Below are 10939 nucleotides of genomic sequence, written 5' to 3' on the forward strand. Positions count from 1 at the left end.
CCTACGTTTGGCATTGGCATTCTCTGCGTCAACGTGGAATTGCAGCCCTCCTTTCACACTAGACGACCTCCGGAAATTGGATTGTTCCAGCTGACTTTCGCCCCTTCGTTCCCGGTCCATTTGGTCATGGCGTGTTTTGTTTGACTGCACTCGCAGTAACGGGTTAAGAAGACCTGTCAGGTACACTCTGTACCCAAGTCTTCTTTTCAGGCTCACGGGGTCGAGAGCGACGCTAACCTGCTCCCTTGCAAGTGGCAGCTGCTTCACTGCGCGGTTGACAGATTTTCTTCTACAGCGTGCGTGTCGCGGCTGTTAGCGTGGACTTTTTTTTCCAACAACCATCGAAAAATAAATTTGACCTAGTTTATAAGTAAGATCAAATCTGAAAATCTTACAACCATATAATTTATTAGAAGAAAAATAACTCTAACAACAGTAGAAAATGATTGGGACGGTCACTCAGGTGACCCACCATCACATACCTACAACTTACAAATGACGAAATTTGACATGAGTCATCGTTATCAAACTTATCACTAGAGTGACAAAATAGATCCGATTTTCCATGACAGACCTCAGCCTTTAACTCCTCGACGTCGCACCCAAACCCATAGCAATCACCAAGACATCTGCGAGAGAGAGCTTGCTGCATGTCATCTTTGTCAAATTTTATCGCACCCTACGATATAATATCTCCGACTTCACGTAGCATACTTTCCTTCACACATATCAGCCATCCACTGTGAAGTATGAGGCATTCCGAGAGGTAGAGGACTCGCTGAATGTCATAGCCCTGCGATAGACCGAGCACTATAAGCACTGCGAGACCTTCAAGGTAACGTCTAAAAAAAGGAAACAACGTGAGAGACATCGTTGTCGCCCGGGAAACGGGAATTAAATAGAATTTTTACCTGGAGAGTACCGTAGAGTGAGCGGAGGAGGGACCACGACAGCACCCCTATGGAGAAGAGCCGCGCCCATGAGCGTCGTGGCTGTCGGCACCAGCGAACTGGGCCTGGATTTCTCTTGACAGATTCAGCATGGCATATCATTGGCCCTAGCGAGTACCAATGTTTTGATTATCGTATTGCATCCTCGTGACTTCATTGGTGTTTAAGTACGTCTTTCAAGCGTGTCGTGCATGCCTTTTGACCAAATGTTCTTGCACTTTTCATAATAAGAAAGGCATGGGATTCACTCAAACACTCAAGCTCCACGGTGACCACAGAGTAGCAGTACAAGTACCTGGTTTTCTCTCTCTAACATCGGTCTAACCTTTCTAGATTACCTGCCTGCCTGCCCGGCAGAATGTCCCGAGTCCCGACCCGATGAAAGTGGACTCGTGTGATGGATCCTGCGACCAAAGCCACTGACCGATCTAGGGACGCCCGAGTGGGAACGTCTGAATCCCGGGCGGCGCTGCACGTCCTTCCGCCCCGGCGTGCCGCACGATGTGTTCCGACACGTCGGTGCTGGTCAAGCTCCGACCACGCCCACGGTTCAGAAACCGTCAAGCATGCACACACATGGACGGTGGCCGGCGTTCGGTAGTCTCCGGGCAGCCGTAATGCCCTTTCGGTGGACCGGTGGTGCTTGGTCGTGGTCGTGGCGCGTGCGCGTCGGTCCGTAGGAACACAGATTCCGTGGGCGCGTTTCTTCTCTTCAGAGTCCGGTAAACAGTTTCCGGCGTGGTCTCTCAAGATGCGACACCTTGGTAGGTGGTTGGGTTCGCTTCAGGTTCCAGGTTGTTCAGGCAAAACTTTCGGTCCAAAGCGAACTTTCTTTCCAAGTTCCAAGTTGTTCTGATGGGTCTGTGTCATCCGTGACTTCAGCGAGGCAAAGGCAAAGGCAATGCTACTACGCTAGGTAAATATCCGGCGGCATCAAAATCCTATACCGGCACAGCCTCCGGTCAACGGCACGCCGACATTCCTAATCAGCAGGCTAGATCTCCTGGATCTCGCCCCTTGATCCGTCCGTCTGCCTGGCCACGCCAAAGCCGGGCTTCCTTCGGTCCCCATTTGTTCGACGCACCCTCACGCCTCACGCTGGCAGGCTCGTCGCGCTTCAATGCGTGCAGCGTAGCACACACCCATCACCGGCCGCCCTGGCGCGGCAGCAAGCACGCGCGTCGCCATCGCCCGACGCAGCAATCTTGTGGAAACAAAAGTATTTCTATCTGATTGTTTGTTTCAAATTTTCTTCGTAGAAGCAAAAACCGGCAGAAGTCCAAACTGTTACAGTGCTATATAGTACCTACCATCTCGGCGTGACCAATTATCTGTGTTGACTGTTCACTGCGACCCACAGCGACCAGAGCCCCAGTGCGAACACGGCGAAACGCCGCCTGACCCAAATTTACATGGCAACCAATCGAGCCCTCAGCTGCCACCAAACTGCTCACGCGATCCAATGGCTGACTTTCGACCAGCACGACACCTCTGATCCGGAACAGCTGGACGATCGGCGTCACTCACCCACATCTGTACTTGCGGCGAAAAGCTCCGTCGGAGGCCTTTCGTGTTCGTCAACATCTCCGGACAACAGTGGCAGAGCGACGGTGCCAGTAATTGCCGCCATGGCCGGACCAGCTCTGCTTGAGGTGCTGCCCCTGCCACGAATGCAGCACGGATACGCAGAGTAGTAATTGTACTTCCACCAACTGCAGTGACGTAGGACCTGCACGGCATGCACCAATGCAGCGACATGTCCCCATGCCACATTTTTGTCAAAAGAGTAGAGAAATGATACATCATCTGCTCCCGGCGTGTGTCTTCTCTACAGAGATTTGGTTCAAGACGTTTCAGCCCATTGGCTTGCAAAATTTAGCGCCACACAAGCTTGAGAGCACCTTCCAGAGTGTTCGCAAAGGTCTCAACTCGTTGGTGTCTTGAGGAGGCTCTCCTGTGGGGAGCGGTGGGCGCGGAGGGGTTACGTTCGCTTCAGTTTGAGACGGTATTAGCGATCGTTCATTTAGTCCTGACGCGTTTGTAATGTTAAACTAACCCGACCGTTGATACGATGTTGTAATCGAATAATTTTTCTTCTTAATATAATGATACGTAGCTCTCCTGCACGTTCGAGAAAAAAAATAGAGAAAATATTTTTAAAAAAATCCGGTCGAATTGATGTTGCCTGCATACAGTGTCCATCCAACCGCTGATGGTTAACGGCTCGTGCCTTGTAGAAGTTCTTTTTCTTTCTTTTCGAAAGAAAAGAAGGTTCCAGAAGCATCTGGAGTATTACACATTCAACTGCTTCTATCGAAACTTCAGGCTGCATAACATCCGGCCATGGAACTGAACATTTCTGAATATAATCACAGCTGTACCAAGTGACCAATGTAGTAGGGGTAGCAGTATAAAAGTACACACAAAATACAAGCTCATGGTACTAGGTCCTGCACTTGTAGCACTATGCTTCCTCAGGTTCCGAATTTGTTGACATTTTGGACAGAATCTTACATACTAAGCGGTGGTTAATTAGGGTACTTATTTTCTATTTTATTCATATTAAATATAGTCGAGTGGCATCTCTAATTAGTACTCCCTCTCAACCCACATGGTTACAACCGTTAGTCTCGAAGCTTCACGTACCGGATTTGACTCCTGTCACCCTACTTTTTGCACCCGTTTAGTTACATTTTTTGCTTCGTGCGAGCGTTGGCATGCAGAGTGTTGGTTTTTTATTTTTTCGTATTCGTGCGTGCGCTGTGGTCGGGCTGCATGCCCATTTTTTTCGCTAGCGCGTTGGTAACTAATATTTTGGCTGGTGCTACGCGTTTTGTCGCTGGTAACAAACATTTTGGCGCCTACTGCTGCGCCGGTTAGCCACTCTATTGCCGCTGAAACTCCCTGTCTACTCCCTCTATTTAAACCATGGTTAGCTAGCACTTGATGCAAACAAACCCAACCAATTAAACACATCAAGATGGAGCTACTGATAGATCATGGCATTGGTAAGTATACTATACTCCATGTTCTTGGCCGTGCAACTATGTTCTTGGCAATGCTTATTTGTGCAACCACGAATTTACAGTACCTTGTTTGAGCAATGCTTGTTAGTTTTCTCTCTCTCTCTCTCTCTCTCTCTCTTTTTCCGTGCAACTATGTTTTTGGCCCATGACAATGTCAATGCTTTTCTAGGTGGTTTGATTTGAACTTGGAAGCACCCTACGTTGGATTTGATCAGAACTTTGAAGCACCCCATGTTGGATTTCACTTGAACTTGGAACCTGTAGAAGATGACAATGTTGTCCAAGGTGGGATCGAATTAACATGCAACCACCCGTACCAGCTACTGCTGCTAATGACAATGTTGTCCAAGGTAGAAGATGACATGAATCTTGTGTTTTGTATTTTGTTGTGCCTTCTTGCCTTTTTGATGGAAAGATTGCGTGCTTTCCTTTAGTTACATATGAACGTGCTAAGAGAAGTAGTGTTAACCGAAGCTGGGACAATGGAAGTGAAGCCCATCACTTCAATTACTAGAGATGTCATTAGAACGTTCATGATCGACAAGGTGTTGCCAGCTATTCAAGCTAAGTGGCCACGTGAGGATGTCAACAAGCCCATCTACATCCAGCAAGATAACACACCGTCTCATCTAGATCATGATGATCCACTATTTTGTGAAGCTGCTAAGCAAGAAGGTTTTGACATTCGGCTTATTTGTCAACTGCCCAATTCACTAGATTGCAATATATCAGATTTGGGTTTCTTTCATGCTATCCAATCTATTCAATACAAGAAGACCACAAAAACAATTCAAGATCTTGTTCCAATTGTCCAAGAGGTACACTTTCTACTAGTAGAATTTTTTATATTTTGCTTTTTTATACTCAGTGCTAGGAGCTAACCTTGTTTTCATAAACCAGGCCTTCCATGAGTATTCTCCACACAAGACAAATAGAATCTATCTTACACTTTAACTAGTATGGAATGAGCCAATGAAAGTTCATAGTTCAAACAAGTTCAAGATTCCACATATGAAGAAACAAAGTGTAGAAAGACAAGGGCGTCTCCCTTTGCAAATCACTTGCGAGGCACCATTGGTCGCGGATGCTATGGCCAAGCTCACTGCATGGAACAATTAGACATGGATTAGTAGTTGAACAATTAGAATTGGAGTAGTAGTATGCATGAAACTATGTAATCTGCATCAAACTTTTGCTAGTTAATCTTACTAAGGTTTTAGAAGAATTTATGTATGAAACTCTTGTACATTTTCATCATAATCTCTTGCTTTGAGAATCCAACACCTCAGTCTTGCCGGCCAAGGAGTCCACCACGAAACGAACCTCATCAGAATCTTTGACATCGACCAAGGAGTCCACCACGACAGCCTTTTGCGTTGGGCTCTCGGCAACGTCGTCGAGCATCTTGGTGATGTGCGTAGGTAGCAAGATAACGTCGCCATCCATCTTGACATCCTCGAGATTGGGAAGGAGTACCTTGCAGTTGAACTCGTCGAGGCCGTAGATCCAAGTTGAGATCATGTAGTCTATGTGCACGAGACCACACCGAGAGCATGGCCTCCTGTTTGCGCGCCGGTACTCCTCAAGGTCCTTGACGTCATGGACTCGCCCGTAGCGACCGCACTCCTACGCGAGTTGCTCCATGGCATCAGCGGTGTCAACCTTCTGCGTGAGGTGCTCCATGACGCCGCCGGTCATCTCATCCTACTGCACGAGCTGCTTGGTGACGACGGTCATCACGTCGTCCCCCTGCGCAACCTGATCCACGACGCTGGCGGTCACCTTGCCCTCCTGCGTGACACCGTCATGCAGTTTCTTGGCCTTCACCACAAGTAGCTTCTGTTCTCCACGGCTCCGGGGAGTAAGGGCAAGGGTGAGAGGTGAGCAACAGCGAGAGGCGGCTCGGCAGCGCCGGTGCTGATCGAAACTGGTGTGTGTACTCGTAGTTTAAAGACGTGTCGCGGAAGTTCGCGTTGTGGCATCGCTGGAGACAATGCACCAACTTAATGCGATTTGCATGCATGCAGAAGTAAAACAGTCCAAACAGACCACGCAAAGGCCCAAACGTCAAGAATTCCCATTAAAAGATGGGAAGCTCAAAAGTCAACAAATTCGGAACCAGAGAGAGTACCAGCAAGATCTGTCCTCTCGCTGGTCCTGGCTACTGTTCCATGGAACTGTCACTCGGTTGACTACTTGTTGTAGACAGTCGTTGAGGACAGCTAGCTTGGATACGGCCAGGTCGTGAGAGCAGCTAAACCGTGCATGGCCCAGATGGCGTCAAGACTGACTGGGACACAGCTATACCTCTGGGCAGATGATGAGGTGCAAGCCTGGGACTCGAGAAACACATCAGTCTCGCTCGCAGAGATCAGGATCAGGGAGCTGTCTGCATTCCCAGAACGGTACTCCAGTTTACTCTACTGCTAAGATTTAGAACTCGTAGTACTGCACTGGGCTAAACCCAGGTCAGAGTCTCGCCGGGATTCTGAGTAGAAGCTGTAGACGCAGATCAGCTTGCTCCGCTGTTTCAAGATGCCACCGACACCGATCAACAAGGCAGACCCTTTTCCATGTGAATGCCCTACGCACAGCTGGTGAGCTTGCCTCCTGAAGTCTTCGGAGGAGGCGACAACATTTTCGTTTTTGGGAGCTGCATAGATGGACAACACTTCCAGCTTGCGTCTGCGTGTTGGTCAGTCGTGCGAAGTAGATCTCACTGGCCTAGTCGCTTGGATGCACTTTCCAAAGACAAGATCATTTTCAAACAGACAATGTGTCGATCAATGAACCAGAAGAACAGAGTTCCAGATAAACTGTGATGTATAAAGGCATGTTTGTTAGACTGATGTTTTTAATTTTTGGTTGAAAAGCTTTTTTTTTTTCTTCTGGCTATTGGTTTTTTCTATTAATATTTGTAGTAAAATTTTAATTTCTTAGCATACTAAAACATAGAAAACTACTTTCAACTAATTTATAGCTTTTAGTTTATTTCTTCGTAAATTAATTTTACATCTTTACAAAAGCTAGCTTAATAGCTCCACCGTTTGATTTGACTTCTAGTTTCTAAAAAACCGAACTGAGTCCAACCTAAAACTGGTAAAAAAAAACCCTCGCATCAAGAGATTGGATTAGATGGCCATCCGAACTCTAGAAACGTCACACAGTGAGTGACGCAGGGCGATGGAGAGACATGTCGGGAGGAAGAAGCCAAGCAGGACAGGCATCTCAATAGGAAAAGCACACGGCCAAAAAGCCATATGTGGACGAAGCTCCACATAGTTTGGATGGTGCATGACATAGAGTGGAACTTTTTTATTAGTAATATGTTCATATTAATCATATAAATTTATATACATTGTTAAATATATAATCAATTTAGCTCAATTTTCGCCCTCCCCAATTCCCATGTCTCCATCCCAGCAGTGATGGATGGACGATTGGATGGATAGACAGAGCCCTCGAAATAGTAGTACAAGAACCCTGTAATGGAAAGCAGAGGAAGCAGGAACGGGTATGCCGTATGCCCATATGCATCAGCATCCACGGAGAGGCTGATACCTGTGCTCCATGGTTCCATCTTGCTGCAAACTCTAGCTGGCCGCTGGCAAGATGCGGAAACGAACAGATTGGCAGGCAGAGAGATTGCGCAAAGATCGAGCCATTTTCCGACCAGACACTTGTGGAAAGCTCCGTCCTTTGCTTCGTCTCTCTTGGTGGTACGTATAAATCCGGCGACCTGATGCGTCGATCGCCTTCTTATCCGATCTGAGATTACGCATGCACTTGCCACTTAGAGAGTCCTCGAGCCAAATCAAGAACAGAAGAAACCCGAGAGCCGAACGCGCACGGCGGCGAGATCGCGACGTGACGGCCATGGTTGCCTGGGGAGAAGAGACGACAAGGCGGGGTTGCTGGCCGGTCCCTGCCCCGTACACTTCAACCAGCGGTGGGAGGCAGGTTCCCGGGCCCTTCCCGATTATTTTTATTTATCCACCCCATCACAGATCCTCACTCTAGTACAATCAGATCGAATATGGAGGTATACTATTGATCATATATTCTATTTTATATTTTTTAAGTTAGATTGGATATGGATAGTGCTAAATAGTATTGGATAATATAGGGTGTAATTAAAGCAGACACAATAAGAGAGTGGTCGGTGAGATATAAAAATAAGAGTATTCAATATTATCTGTCTATGCATATGTGATAATCTATCTATATATATTATCATATTTTTAAGTAAAATAATAATATTTTTTTTAACACCTGATATTTGAATACTTTGAATATCGGATCGGATACAGACAGATAATATTAAACAATATTAGATATAGATATCAATTATCTCATATTTATTTTAAACCCTTCGGATAATAGGACGTTCGAAAAATATCCGTTCCATTTGCACTCGTACTCCCTCCCTTAGCAGCAGCCGTTCGGTGCTCCGATCTAGGTCTCCACCTCGCTGCTGCCTAATTAAGCCACGAGCATATTATTCTGCATGTCCATTCCGTGCAACCGCCAGTGCTGCACCTACCTTTCCGGTTGCTGCATGCTGCTCTCTGGGACCAACCAGAAAAATGACTCCATCCGTCCACCCGGTCTTGGCGATTAGGCTTTGTCAAATAATCACGGCGGAGTCCTAAAAGCAATTAGCGATCGAGTTAGGGTACAAACAAATGGGAGTAAGTGCACAGCGGGTCACCAATCGCGTGTTGACAGGTACTAAGAGTGCGGTGTTAACTTGCTGAGGACGAGCGAGCCGGGTTGAGCCGAGGTTTGGTCACTGGATGGCCAGCCTAGACCCATGAAAAAGGAGGCCAGCTCCGGCGAGTCACCATCAGGGGCGAAGTCAGGAATTAGACATAAGAGGGGCCAATTAGATATGAAGAAAGCCAATTAGATTAAACTGTAGTTAACACATACTAATTAGCACTTTATTAGCTGGATGGCAGTATCGTTGGAGTGCCATGCCCCCTCCAACCATACTGTGGCTTCACCACTGGTCACGACTACGCGAGATTTGGGCTAAAAGTCTACAAAAACTGATGAGAAAGCGGCGAACTAGAGTTAACGTGAGAGGATTTTCTTTTTCTCCCTCTCCTCGTCTCTTTTCTCTTATTCCTTTTCTTCTTCTTCTTCCTCTCCCTTTTCCTCCGGCTTTTGTTTTTACTTGTGTTCTAGCGGCTATGGCCCCTCCTGAAAATCCGCTACTGAGAAGTGAGAACACACGCACGTATGCATTGAAATATATACAAGTAACCTTTGTCAAGAAGTGGGAAAGGAAGGTGCAAATGCCTTTGACCTTATAGCTTAATCTAGACCAATCTCTTCACATCGGTTACGTTGCTCTAAGCATGATTACGGAATCTGTGTGGGTAACGTTATGGTGCAGATAACAGGTCAACTAATTAGCCTGAAGTAGCATTGATGCGTCGACGGCTAATGCAGAGGGTTGCAGATAGATGTAGGGACATAGTTAAGCTTTTCAGTTAACAAGGACCAGTCAGACTAATCACAACCGCGCACATTAACAATTAGATTGTTAATGTGATTTGCTGGGATAGTAGGACGGTCACCACGCGATACCTGAGATATATACATATATACATATATATACACACATATATATATATACATACATACATACATATACATACATATATAAACACACGTGTGTATACATGTATATATATGCATATACATGTGTGTATACATGTATATAGGTATATGCATACATACATACATATATGCATACATGCATGCATATGTATGTATTTATTTATTTATTAGGCAGGTAGCCTCTACTCACCTTTTCTTTTTGTGGCGCTAGAAAGCTAGCAGTTTTTTTCCTCTTCGTTTTTAACGAAGAAGCAGTCTTTCTTTTTTTATGAAAATTGATATTCAGAGTTGCCTTTCGGGGATATGTATTGTCTAAAGCGTCTTCACATTTAAAACATGTCCAATCCTAGCACTGAGAAATACATTGAACATTGAACGGGCACTTGATTTTCGCCTGTACAGAGAAAATGACACGTATATCGCATCTAATGAAAGTTGCACAATAAGAATAATGCTGCCGTCCACTTTTCTGGCCAACAAAGATTAAGCAATTATTAGGTGCGGGGACGACCCGGGACCGGCAAAACAAAGTTATATAGGAGCATACTGAACTTTTGAGAGATGATGAAACTTTGCAAAAAGTTCTGGCCATTTTAGTGGTTCATTCTGTCACATGGAGGAGCTCTCCTGGACCTGGCTGCCCCCAAATCCAAATCGTCACATGGGAGAGGAGCATTAAATTTTATTCGTCTTTTTAAGATCGAATGGTTCACAACAATTTGAAGTCGCGTTGACTTCAAATCCTCAGAAGACGGAGATCCATGGCGGCTCCCCCCTATCCCGTGGCGTGCATGCAATCTTTGCATCCATACGCGTGCGTGCCATCGCGAGGATGGCCTAGCGCGATAGAGCTAGGAAAGTTTTTACCCATCTCTCGTGGACAGATTAATATCTCTCTCATGACACGAGTTTTTAAATAATATTATTTTAATATAGAATTAGATTGGAGAATTGTAAGACTATTAGCCAGTCGGTATTTCATAGACGGGATCCTCTGAAGTATTACACGTCTACTGACACGTGAAATCTAAATTTGCATGTCAACAGATATGCAATAAGTGGTGTAGTATGTTAGAGGAACCGGGTCCAATATTCCATATGCCAACTTGGGGGTTTAGGCACATGGAGCATCAACATGCTTATGTCATAGCCGTGTGGACGAGAAAGCCTCTTGTGGGAGGTAGTTAGAGCCCACAAGCCCTATCTGCAGTAAAAAAGCCAGCAGGGTCCTATTGCTAGAATATAAGGTCTTGACATATTATAATTCCTAATAAATCTTAAAGTCCTAGTATATGAGGGGAGATGTAGTTCTTTAGTTCCACGTTACTAAGGGAG

The 10939-nt window shown here is 45.8% G+C and overlaps 1 long non-coding RNA gene across 1 annotated transcript; it reads right to left on the reverse strand.

The window, feature by feature from the left end:
• Positions 1–383: 383 nt before the first annotated feature.
• LOC133923518 (uncharacterized) lies at positions 384–1079 on the reverse strand. The gene is made up of 2 exons (XR_009910638.1): positions 912–1079; positions 384–793 (listed from the first exon to the last, which is right to left on the reverse strand). It is a non-coding gene; the product is annotated as an uncharacterized LOC133923518 (long non-coding RNA).
• Between the last annotated feature and the right edge of the window lie 9860 nt (positions 1080–10939).

This window comes from Phragmites australis, chromosome 7 (genome assembly GCF_958298935.1).
Source record: "Phragmites australis chromosome 7, lpPhrAust1.1, whole genome shotgun sequence".
Taxonomy (NCBI): Eukaryota; Viridiplantae; Streptophyta; class Magnoliopsida; order Poales; family Poaceae; genus Phragmites; species Phragmites australis.